This window comes from Oncorhynchus mykiss, chromosome 16, assembly GCF_057628025.1.
Source record: "Oncorhynchus mykiss isolate SJ-2025 chromosome 16, ASM5762802v1, whole genome shotgun sequence".
Lineage (NCBI taxonomy): Eukaryota > Metazoa > Chordata > Actinopteri > Salmoniformes > Salmonidae > Oncorhynchus > Oncorhynchus mykiss.
The window spans coordinates 44,005,773-44,018,392 of record NC_143037.1 but is presented as its reverse complement, the minus strand read 5'-3'; the positions used below and the strand labels follow the sequence as shown (position 1 = coordinate 44,018,392).

Sequence of the window (12,620 nt, the reverse complement as noted above, 5' to 3'; positions counted from 1 at the left end):
ATTCCCAGGGGATGTCTGGAGGGGGACAGAAACAGCACCACATCAATTCATCCATGAGACAGAGACCGTGTCCGAATACCCGTACCTGCATTGTAAAATAGTAGGCATTTTGGGTATGCCCCCCAAAAATACAGTGCAGCGCTAATGTCGTGGTATTTACATGCCAGGATGTCATACTCTATTTTTGTTTGGTCAGTGTGTGATTTGGGTGGGCATTCTATGTTTGTACGTCTATGTTTTTGTATTTCTATGTTTAGGCCGGGTATAGTTCTCAATCAGGGACAGCTGTCTTCCGTTGTCTCTGATTGGGAATCATACTTAGGTAGCCTGTGTTGCCATCTTAGTTTGGTTCAGTGTTTAGTGTTATTTCACCTCGCAGGACTGTTTCGGTTTTCCTTTTTTCTTGTTTTGTTTATTCAGTGCTCTTATTAAAGATGAACACGTTACCCTGCTGCATTTTGGTCCGATGATTCCTCTTCTTCCGATGAAAGCCGTTACAACTCTATAGTGCACTTTTGACCAGAGCCCTATGAGCCCCCTGGTGCACTACATAGGGAATAGAGTTCCATTTGTGAGTCTGATGTGAGGAACCTAACCTACCTTATCCCCCTCCAGATCTGGAGGAAAACACAGTCAAACAGCGATTCACACATATCTCAAAGCTTGCCTGTCACCAAACAGAAGGCAGCAGACCTACTCGTGGGCTGGGGAGAAAGAGGGTGAATATTAGAAAGAGTGAGGGAATAAAAGAAAGAGAGAGGGAATAAAAGAAAGGAAGAGGGAATATTAGAAAGAGAGAGGGAATAAAAGAAAGGAAGAGGGAATATTAGAAAGAGTGAGGGAATAAAAAAGAGGGAATATTAGAAAGAGTGAGGGAATAAAAGAAAGGAAGAGGGAATATTAGAAAGAGAGGGAATAAAAGAAAGGAAGAGGGAATATTAGAAAGAGAGGGAATAAAAGAAAGGAAGAGGGAATATTAGAAAGAAAGAGGGAATGAAAGGAAGAGGGAATATTAGAAAGAGAGGGAATAAAAGAAAGAAAGAGGGAATATTAGAAAGAGAGAGAGAATAAAAGAAAGAGAGAGGGAATATTAGAAAGAGAGAGGGAATAAAAAAGAAGGAATATTAGAAAGAGTGAGGGAATAAAAGAAAGAAAGAGGGGATATTAGAAAGAGAGAGGGAATAAAAGAAAGAAAGAGGGAATATTAGAAAGAGAGGGAATAAAAGAAAGAGAGGGAATAAAAGAAAGAGAGAGGGAATAAAAGAAAGAGAGAGGGAATAAAAGAAAGAAAGAGGGGATATTAGAAAGAGAGAGGGAATAAAAGAAAGAAAGAGGGAATATTAGAAAGAGAGGGAATAAAAGAAAGAGAGAGGGAATAAAAGAAAGAGAGAGGGAATAAAAGAAAGAGAGAGGGAATATTAGAAAGAGAGGGAATAAAAGAAAGAGAGAGGGAATATTAGAAAGAGAGGGAATATTAGAAAGAGAGGGAGTAAAAGAAATAGGGAATATTAGAAAGAGAGGGAATAAAAGAAAGAGGGAATATTAGAAAGAGAGGGAATAAAAGAAAGAGGGAATATTAGAAAGAGAGGGAATAAAATAAAGAGGGAATATTAGAAAGAGAGGGAATAAAAGAAAGAGGGAATATTAGAAAGAGAGGGAATAAAAGAAAGAGGGAATATTAGAAAGAGAGGGAATAAAAGAAAGAGGGAATATTAGAAAGAGAGGGAATAAAAGAAAGAGGGAATATTAGAAAGAGAGGGAATAAAAGAAAGAGGGAATATTAGAAAGAGAGGGAATAAAAGAAATAGGGAATATTAGAAAGAGAGGGAATAAAAGAAAGAGGGAATATTAGAAAGAGAGGGAATAAAAGAAAGAGGGAATATTAGAAAGAGAGGGAGTAAAAGAAAGAGGGAATATTAGAAAGAGAGGGAATAAAAGAAAGAGGGAATATTAGAAAGAGAGGGAATAAAAGAAAGAGGGAATATTAGAAAGAGAGGGAATAAAAGAAAGAGAGAATATTAGAAAGAGAGGGAATAAAAGAAAGAGGGAATATTAGAAAGAGAGGGAATAAAAGAAAGAGGGAATATTAGAAAGAGAGGGAATAAAAGAAAGAGGGAATATTAGAAAGAGAGGGAATAAAAGAAAGAGGGAATATTAGAAAGAGAGGGAATAAAAGAAAGAGGGAATATTAGAAAGAGAGGGAATAAAAGAAAGAGGGAATATTAGAAAGAGAGGGAATAAAAGAAAGAGGGAATATTAGAAAGAGAGGGAATATTAGAAAGAGAGGGAATAAAAGAAAGAGGGAATATTAGAAAGAGAGGGAGTAAAAGAAAGAGGGAATATTAGAAAGAGAGGGAATAAAAGAAAGAAAATAATACAAATCCAGGAAGAAAGTGAAAAAGGAGAATAAAACCCCACCAGACCACAGTGTACATTTAGAGAGCAAACCACTGAACATGGATCCTTCTCCCCTCTCTTTCCCTCTCTTCCTATTTCTTCCCCTCTCTTCCCCTCTCTTTCCCTCTCTTTCCCTCTCTTCCTCTCTCTTTCCCTCTCTCCCTCTCTTTCCCTCTCTTTCCCTCTCTTCCCCTCTCTTCCCCTCTCTTCTCCACTCTTCTCCACTCTTCCTCTCTCTTATCCTCTCTTTCCCTCTCCTTCTCTCTTCCCCTCTCTTTCCCTTGCTTCCCCTCTCTTTCCCCAAACACAATAATGAATTAATAAAAGACTTGGCGCCAGCGTTTTTTAATGAGTCACATCAGCCGGGCTGCTTTTTACAGACCAGCCATTTGTGTTTTTATGTCGGGGCCTTATGCCCAGGTCCTGTGGTAGGCTGAGCCCGTTTGGCATGGATCAGAGAGGCGGTCTGAGGCTATAAGGGGAGATGGGGAATTCGGGGTGACCTCATCCACCCCCCTCAGCCCCGGGCCCAAATGGGCACAGAGGGCCTTCCCACTTCCCCTGTGCCTGGGGGGCACAGAGGAGGCAGGGAGAGAGGCTGGGATGGAGAGAGGGAGAGAGAGAGCGGGGACAGGCAGGCAGACAGGGAGACAGGCAGGGCAGGGAGAGAGGGAAGGAGACAGGGAGTGAGGCAGGGAGGGTGGAAGCTGGGGGGCACACAGCAGTCTGACAGACAAGCAGATAGACAGACAGACAGAAGGTTACACAGCCAACTATGGGTGGCATTAATACCAGATCTGGGACTTTCCAGCCTGGGAGGTGCACCACTGTAGCATTTTAGTTAGCTTTACTTTGTTTCTAAAAACACTGTAAATACTTCTCAGCACTTCATTACACTTAATGAGACTGATTTGATTTAACATAATCAATTGATCTAATCCAGAGAAACGCCACATTTGAAATTAAATCCATTTAAGCTGAGAGAGAGAGGGCGAGAGAAAGAGAGAGAAAGAGAGAGAGAAAGAAAGAGAGAGAGAGAGAGAGAGAGGGTTACTCTAGGTTGGTGAAGAGTGTTGGGTTCAGGAGAGACGGAAGGGGAGTGAGTGTGTGAGAGAGAGAGTGAGAAAGAGAGAGGGGGAGTGTGAAAGAGAGAGAGAGAGAGAGAGAGAATAGAAAAACAGAAAAAAACAGAGAACGTGAGAGCAGGACAGAGAGAGCGAGAGAGAGAGAGTTGTTCCCACAGATCGAGTGTCTGTCAAACAAAGGGTATCAAATCCTCCGTGAGCAAAACAACAATTGTGTCTTAACCGATGCGTTGGAACCCCGCTGGCGCAGACTGCTGCAGTGAAACATAACAAATAAATCACAGCATCTCAGGAAGTGATAATGCACCACACAACCCAACCACTGGTTTCTACCCAGCAGACAGAAACCCAACCACTGGTTTCTACCCAGCAGACAGAAACCCAACCACTGGTTTCTACCCAGCAGACAGAAACCCAACCACTGGTTTCTACCCAGCAGACAGAAACCCAACCACTGGTTTCTACCCAGCAGACAGAAACCCAACCACTGGTTTCTACCCAGCAGACAGAAACCCAACCACTGGTTTCTACCCAGCAGACAGAAACCCAACCACTGGTTTCTACCCAGCAGACAGAAACCCAACCACTGGTTTCTACCCAGCAGACAGAAACCCAACCACTGGTTTCTACCCAGCAGACAGAAACCCAACCACTGGTTTCTACCCAGCAGACAGAAACCCAACCACTGGTTTCTACCCAGCAGACAGAAACCCAACCACTGGTTTCTACCCAGCAGACAGAAACCCAACCACTGGTTTCTACCCAGCAGACAGAAACCCAACCACTGGTTTCTACCCAGCAGACAGAAACCCAACCACTGGTTTCTACCCAGCAGACAGAAACCCAACCACTGGTTTCTACCCAGCAGACAGAAACCCAACCACTGCAGGTGAATCTATGTGTATTCGCGGGTGTGTTCAGTTGCTCATTATCGAGTGCCTCCTTTTCCGTTCAACTGAAATAGTTGATACGTTTGACAACTATGCCGTGGTCTGTGTAGTAACATACCACTGTTTGACACCATAACGTTGCTCTGTGTTTAAACCACATTGTTCTGTTTGTCATTCAAGGAAAGTGCTAGTGTACCCTTCAGCCGGTTTTCATTTTCTGACACAAGTTGTTGAAAAAACATCCGACTGTTTTACAATTCACCCTGAACTCAGCCTGACTAGGGCCATTTTTCTTTTACCACAGAGAAAGAAAGCTCTTCGACCAAAGGCTCGTTGGATCGTAACTTCAATGGGCAGAATGGAGGCATGTCAAAAGAGAAGGAGTTTGGATGTCTTCACTTCGCAGCCCTCCAGATAGGTGAACACAGCCAATATCTACCAAGTACGTTCGCAGGACATGAAAGCTTGGCACCGGCAACGACTCCACTCTGATTTATTCTCCGTTAGAGACTTGCCTACGCTTGTCTATTGTTCTAAATGATTTATGTCTTCTTCGCACAATAAATCCAAATAGTGAGAAAAAAAACCTCACATCATAAACCGTGTCTGAGATATAGCAAGTATGATACACTGAGTGTACAAAACATTAGGAACACCTGCTCTTTCCATGACATAGACTGACCAGGTGAATCCAGGTGAAAGCCATGATCCCTTGTTGATGTCACTCGTTAAATCCACTTCAATCAGTGTAGGTGAAGGGGAGGAGACAGGTTAAAAGAAGGATTTTTAAGCCTGGAGACAATTGAGACATGGATTGTGTGTGTGTGCCATTCAGAGGGTGAATGGGCAAGACAAAAGATTTGAGTGCCTTTCAATGGGGTATGGTAGTAGGCGCCAGGCTCAACGGTTTGCGCCAAGAACTGCAACGCTGCTGGGTTTTTCACGCTCAACAGCGTGTTTCCCTGTGTGTATCAAAAATGGTCCACCACCCACAGGACAGACAACTTGACACAACTGTGGGAAGCATTGGAGTCAACATGGGCCAGCATCCCCGTGGAACGCTTTCCACACCTAGAGTTCATACCCTGAGGAACTGAGGCTGTTCTGAGGGCAAAACGGGGGGTGCAACTCAATATTAGAAAAGGTGTTCTTAATGTTTTGTACACTCAGTGTACATTATAGCAACAATGACAACATTGTGATGTACATGTGAACCTGAGGCTGAAGCTTAGGTCATAGGTCATGATTAGGATCAAACAGACAGGGATGCACTGAAGGATCTTCCAGCGGGCAAAGCTGGGGTTGAAATGACCTCATGTCAATCAGTTTTCACCACTGGGAAGTGATCAAACCCAGTCAACCTTCTGTTTTCCATAGATCTGCATGGAAAACATATACAGGATCTCAAGCACTTTGTGACCACTTTAAGTATAGTTTACATGTGGATAAAGATCTAACCGAGCTTTTATAAACCAAACAAAAAAAAGATTATTCCACACAATTATGAGAGTGTAACACGATACTGTAGTTGGCGTCATAGAATGGGTAAACGTTTTGGCTGGGTGCGAAATAGATATCATAAACACAGTTTATTATAAGAGATTCAACTTGACAGCTCAGAGTCCCTTTCTACAGCGGCCTGTTACGGGCACCTAGACATTTCTCCTGACAGACTGACAGCTGATCCACCCACCGCCTCCATACTGCCACACACACACACACACACACACACACACACACACACACACACACACACACACACACACACACACACACACACACACACACACACACACACACACACACACACACACACACACACACACACACCATACTGCCACACACACACACACACACACCATACTGCCACACACACACACACACACGCACCGCCTCCAAACTATCATACATTCCATCATCTCAAACTAGTTTGACGTGGGTTCTTCCACAAGCCTGGCAACACAGATGCATATTTCGCTTACAACAACAAAGCCACGTCATTATACTAACTTCAACATATCATTTGTCATTCACAGAAAGAGGTATTGTCTTTGGATGTGTAGATAGATACCTGGGAGTGTCGATAGACAATCAAGCCTTTATTCCGGCGCCATCGATCAAACAAAAGCACAAACTTTGCCGTTTGATTTTGGTTGACAGAACATGACTGTGTTGTCGGTGCGGACGGTGGAGGAAAAAGAATATGGAAAGAGTGAGAATTGACACGGAGACATAAAACACTCCGTGAGACCGGGATGAAGTCATTCTGACAGCTCCTTTCCATGATGGCGAGGCGGAGGCGGCGAGGAGAAGCAGTAGAGTCAGAGCTGCTTGACATTGAGACACTAACGGTTGGAGAAAGCCCTGAGGAGAGCACAACACCAGGAGAGAGATGAAACATACTTCTTGAGACGGACAGAGAAAGAGGGAGACAGAGAGACCAACAGACCAAGAGAGAGAGAGAGAGAGAGAGAGAGACCCACAGACCAAGAGAGAGAGAGAGACAGAGAGACCAACAGACTGAGAGAGAGAGACCTACAGACTGAGAGAGAGAGAGAGAGAGAGACAGAGAGACCAACAGACCGAGAGAGAGAGAGAGAGAGAGACAGAGAGACCAACAGACCAAGAGAGAGAGAGAGAGAGAGAAAGAGGGAGAGAGAGACAGAGAGACCAACAGACCGAGAGAGAGAGAAAGAGAGAGAGACAGAGACAGAGAGACCAACAGACCAAGAGAGAGAGAGAGAGAGAGCGAGAAAGAGGGAGAGAGAGACAGAGACAGAGAGACCAGCAGACTGAGAGAGAGAGAGAGAGACCAACAGACCGAGAAAGAGAGAGAGAGACAGAGACCAACAGACCGAGAGAGAGAGAGAAAGAGAGAGAGAGAGAGACAGAGACCAACAGACAGAGAGAGAGACCGAGAGACCAACAGACCGAGAGAGAGAGAGAAAGAGAGAGAGAGACAGAGAGACCAACAGACCAAGAGAGAGAGAGAGAGAGAGAGAGAGAGAAAGAGGGAGAGAGAGACAGAGACAGAGAGACCAACAGACAGAGAGAGAGAGAGAGAGACAGAGAGACCAACAGACCGAGAGAGAGAGAGAAAGAGAGAGAGAGAGAGAGAGACAGAGACCAACAGACAGAGAGAGGCAGAGAGACCAACAGACCGAGAAAGAGAGACAGAGAGACCGAGAGAGAAAGAGAGAGAGAGAGAGACAGAGACCAACAGACTGAGAGAGAAAGACAGAGACCAACAGACCAAGAGACAGAGGATGAGAGAGAGAGAGAGAGAGCGACCGAGAGGCCAAGCGAGACAGAAAAAAAGAGAGAGAGCAAGAGAGAAAGGCTGAGAGAGATGAATATGTGAAAGCATATAAAAGTTTATGAGAGCTCAACAGTTACAAATGTAGGACTATCACTACCGGTGTAATGTAGTAATTAGTGAAGATGGCATTAGCATATAAAGTGACACAGTTGGGCTGATTAAGCCGCTGGGAGTTTACAGCATTGCTCACTTTAAATGTTACATGCTTCTATTGTTGTTTTCAATTCTATTTTGCAGATCGACATTTTCTGCCCAGTCGAGAGGGTTGACAATCTGTTTCTGTGAGAATAGTTAGACATAATGTGTGTCACTCCAAGACAAGAGTGCCACACACACGCACGCACGCACGCACGCACGCACACACACACACAGCTGTACAGGTAGGTGTAAAAAATATATTGTACTAGAGGATCAGAAGGGACCAGAGTCAAGAATGATAGTGTCTAGCTAGTACACCCTACACATAGAGAATCACACCTGCAGAAATAGACACAGGAACTCACGAGCTGATAGTTTCCCTGTTAATTATATAGTGTAGCGATGAGGAGAGGAGCCCCCTTGTTCCATTCTTCTAAGACCACCTGTCTACCCCCTCCTAACCACTCCCTACCTCCTGCTAGCCCTTCCCTGCCACTTGGAACTTAATTGCTATAGGAATTCTTGGCAGAGACAGGAATCAACAGCTCCCAGACTTATATCTCAAAGTCGTGTCTCCCAAGCGGTCCGTTTCAAACATTTCTCTGTCAGAGCGATGAAATAGTGAAGTATCCTGGGGACTTTGAGTCAGAAATTTCCATTTGATCCCAAATGTGAGACACCATTTTTAGAAAAAGTGGACCAATAAACACCTAATGAAATAACAAAGTGGGCATTGATTTAATCAATCTTTCTCTCTGGTGCAGCGACAATGTTGTTAAAAGACAGTCTCTTTTGGAAACGGCGTACTCTCACCTGGACTCATGTGACAAAACAACGCTCACAACTAACAATTACTGTAATGCTTTTCGCCATTTTATTTTGAGTAGACAAGTGTGTGACATGTTTCTCCCTCCCAGTTTTGTGTGTATATAGAGCAGTCTTGTGTTGTTGATGTGTGTCCTGTGTGTGTGTGTATCTGTGTGTGTGTGTCTGTGTGTGTGTGTGTGTGTCTGTGTGTGTGTGTGTGTGCGCGTGTGCGTGTGTGCGTGTGTGCATGAATGTGTGAGTGTGTGTGTGTGTGTGTGTGTGTGCGTGTGCGTGCGTGTGCGTGCGTGTGCGTGTGTGTGAGTGAGAGATCTCAGCCAGGCTCCACAGCCAAACCTGTCGTGTCCGTGTACGTGTTAACTACCAATCCGTCACACATTGAAAATAAATATGGAGTATGTTTGTTAGGAGGCTGCTGTTGTTGCCATGCCTCTCTGATATACTCAAACCAAGCAGCACTAAACGTTCCATAACCGTAACGCCCTACCTGCTCATTAACGTGGCGCTGCCTGCCGCCGCGGTAACAAGCAGAACCAGTTAACAAGACATTCACGTCTGTCTGCGCCTTACCCAAGTCTATAACCTTACCCAACAACTACACACTATGAATGGAACTCCTACAGTACACTGACAATTAAACTAAGCCCAGGTTTAGAGAGGAGTAGAGACACACCTCAGTCCAGAGGCGAAAGGGTCTGCTGTTTAGAAAGTAGAAAACGACACTCTATGAATGAATGTTCACCTTGCTGTGTCCATGTGGTCACAATAATAAGTAGGAACGATTAGGTCAAGGATGGATCAGTCGCACACAGACGCGCACACACACACACGCTCACACACACGCGCGCACACACGCGCGCACAGACACGCACACAGACACGCACACACGCGCACACACACACACGCTCACACACACGCGCACACACACGCGCGCACACACACACGCACACACACACACACTTTATTCCACACATGCACAGTGTAGATGAAGCGGACCCAGGCAGGCATGTATCCACTTACACTTACAAAGGCACACATGCTAATAAAAACACTGTGGGCTCTGGGGGTAACAGTCTTAACATTCACTAAGTAGCACACACTGGCACGCAACCCAGCAAATGACTGACACACACAAAAACGCGCACACACACACACACACTGTAAAACAGGCACACACAGACGTTGTGAAGAACAGACATGCACGGTTCCAAGAAAACACCATCACAAACACATACGGTACACACGCAAGGAGAGAGACATTCACACACACATACGGTACACACGCAAGGAGAGAGACATTCACACACACATACGGTACACACGCAAGGAGAGAGACATTCACACACACATGCACACTGACTGAACCGACGCGATCCGCGGCAATAAATACAACCAGAGAGAGGAGGAAGCCTGGTCCAGTTCATGGAAACCCTGATCAGTGGCCTCTATGTACTCTCTGCCTCACATTCTCAAGCTCTGTCCTTCATTTCAACTGTTTCTGTTAAGGCGACCTCCCACAAACTCTCTAACTTTAACTTCAAACACTAGGAACAGAAAGAACAGAACAGTAGAAGGGGAAAAGAGGAGAGCGACAGTTCATATTGTTTCTAAAGTTCCCTGAAAGTAGAAAGTACTCACCCACTCTAATGTCGTGCTGGCAGACTGGCAAACAGACAGAGAGATGGAGTGCTGGTCCAAACAGACAGATAGATGGGAGTGCTGGTCCAAACAGACAGATAGATGGAGTGCTGGTCCAAACAGACAGATAGATGGAGGAAAAAGAGTAGAGGAGGGATTTGTGTACGTTCATCAGTCTCTTTTGACAGCAGGATAGCTATGAGTTTCTCTCTCACTCCCTCCCCTTTTCTCTCCCTCTCTCTCTCTCTCTCTCCGTCCTCTCTCTCTCTCTCTTATTCAACACTCTCTCTCCGCCTCTTCCACTGAGAAATAATCATGCTCTCTGATTCATAAAGCCAGCCTTTGTCACGTGATCCAACACTGCAAATATACAGCACATTTTTTTCAACAGTCTTAAAATCCCTAGGGGAAGAAAAAGCCCCCTGAAGCTTAATGTTCAGTTTTTAATTCTCTCCCTCTCTCCCTTATTCTCATTTTCTCCCCCTCCATTTTCTCTCCTCTCTTTTTAGAACTCACACTTTCCCTACTTTGTGTTTTGTTATGTGTGAAATATATTAAACCAGTAGCGGATATACAAATATAGCTGACTATGTATCTATACAGGCGTCAACCTGTCCGCTAACCATGCTTCATTTGAGGGAAACCTCCAAGAGGGGGGTTGAGTTGTATGTAGCATGCATGTAGGTTGCTGTATGTGCTGAAATTCAACGTTTTCTCAATGTCGTGTACACAAACACATAGGCATGCATTACAAGACGTCTGACCCACTTAGCCACTTTCTCAACGAAAAACTGTATTGGTTACTCTTTATTTGGTTTTTGTGAATAATGCATTCTAAATACTATTCATTCACAAATGCTTAGTTATTATAAAGTGTTAGTAAAGAATCTCATCTCTGTCTACCAAAATAAATTACCAGAATAATTGTCAAAGTCAAAAATTAAACACAGTGATAGTAGGCGATATAAATAAAGGTGTTTAACCTTTATGTAACTAGGCAAGTCCGTTAAGAATAAATTCTTATTTACAATAACGACCTACCCCGGGCCAAACCCAGACAACGCTGGGCCAACTGTGCACTGCCCTTTGGGACTCCCAATCCCGGCCGGATGTGATACAGCCTGGATTCGAACCAGGGACTGCCTCTTGCACTGAGATGCAGTGCCTTAGACCGCTGCGCCACTCAGGAGCACTGTAGGGAATTCCCCAGTAAGATGGCAGCAGCAGTAGTTTGGGCGGGGTGTCCATAAATGTGCCTCTCTTTCTCTCTCTCTCTCTCTCTCTCTCTCTCTCAACATATGAGATTGTATGTTTCAGATCTGTGGTTGTTGTGCAGTTCTTGTGGTTCTGGGCGTATTTGCCTGCCGTTGGTTTCTAAATGTCATGTTGTGATTTGACATTGTTTTGCTTCAAAAGGCAGGCACCCCAAAAACCCTCAGGCTTTAAACACCCTTAAACACACCTCAACGGGCACCTTAACCAGCGTTGTCTCTGGCCCCATCTAGAACACAGAAGAGGGCTCTCAGGGGATTCTAGAATCTAGCACAAGCTTGGTAGTTCTTCATAACAGAAATACAACACTCTATGTCTCAACATATACAAATCCTCTCTGGAATAGACGAACCCAGCACACGTCACCATGTGTCGTCTCTACAGCTTCAGCATGGCAGCGAGTCGCCGCCATGACGCTCTATGTAGCGATCCCATCCAGCATACCTTCACCTGGCTTCTCCCAACTAACACATCTGCTGTCCAAGTCCTCCTCCTAAACATCAAGGCTGTGTCTGAAATGCCACCCTTTTCACTATAAATAGGGAATAGAGTGGTCCAGGGTGGTCAAAAGTAGTGCACTATATAGGGAATTCAGACGCAGCCTGATACAGCTAGTTCCTTCCTTCTGAGTGTCCTCTACTGGCCCATTGATAGTAATTGAATGTCGGTGTTCAAATGAACCTGACCTCAATATGTCTCCGTAACGAAATCAAGCCGTTAGAACCAATCCAAAGCCCTTTCTATGTCCCTGTGTTCCCTTTCTGTTCATGGTGCTATCTCCCAGATGCTTACACTGGACACAGTCCTCTGTGGAAATGATTCCCTTCACAGCATACAATCAATCAATGAATCAAGCCAAGCCCTTTTAACGCCAGCAGTCGGCACAAAGTGCCTTACTGATACCCGGCCTAAAACCCAAAGAGCAAGCAATGCAGTAAAACATACCATCACGCAGAAAGTACGTCTGTGTTGTTTATGTTTACTGTAACAGACAGTGAGAGACACTTTACAAGGCTGGCATCAGATCCTTACATGCACCCAACCCAAGAGGAAGTG

The 12,620-nt window shown here is 44.7% G+C and overlaps 1 protein-coding gene across 12 annotated transcripts in view; it reads right to left on the bottom strand.

The window, feature by feature from the left end:
* LOC110491992 (retinoic acid receptor gamma-A) overlaps positions 1-10,596 on the bottom strand; it is a 76,337-nt gene extending 65,741 nt beyond the window's left edge. For 8 of the 12 annotated variants that reach the window (XM_021565903.3, XM_021565910.3, XM_021565906.3 and 5 more), the window contains exon 1: positions 10,293-10,596. The gene's annotated coding sequence lies outside the window, so the exon portion shown is untranslated. The remainder of the gene's footprint in view (positions 1-10,292) is intronic. The other 4 variants (XM_036946904.2, XM_090202799.1, XM_090202809.1 and 1 more) reach the window with 3 other exon arrangements.
* Between the last annotated feature and the right edge of the window lie 2,024 nt (positions 10,597-12,620).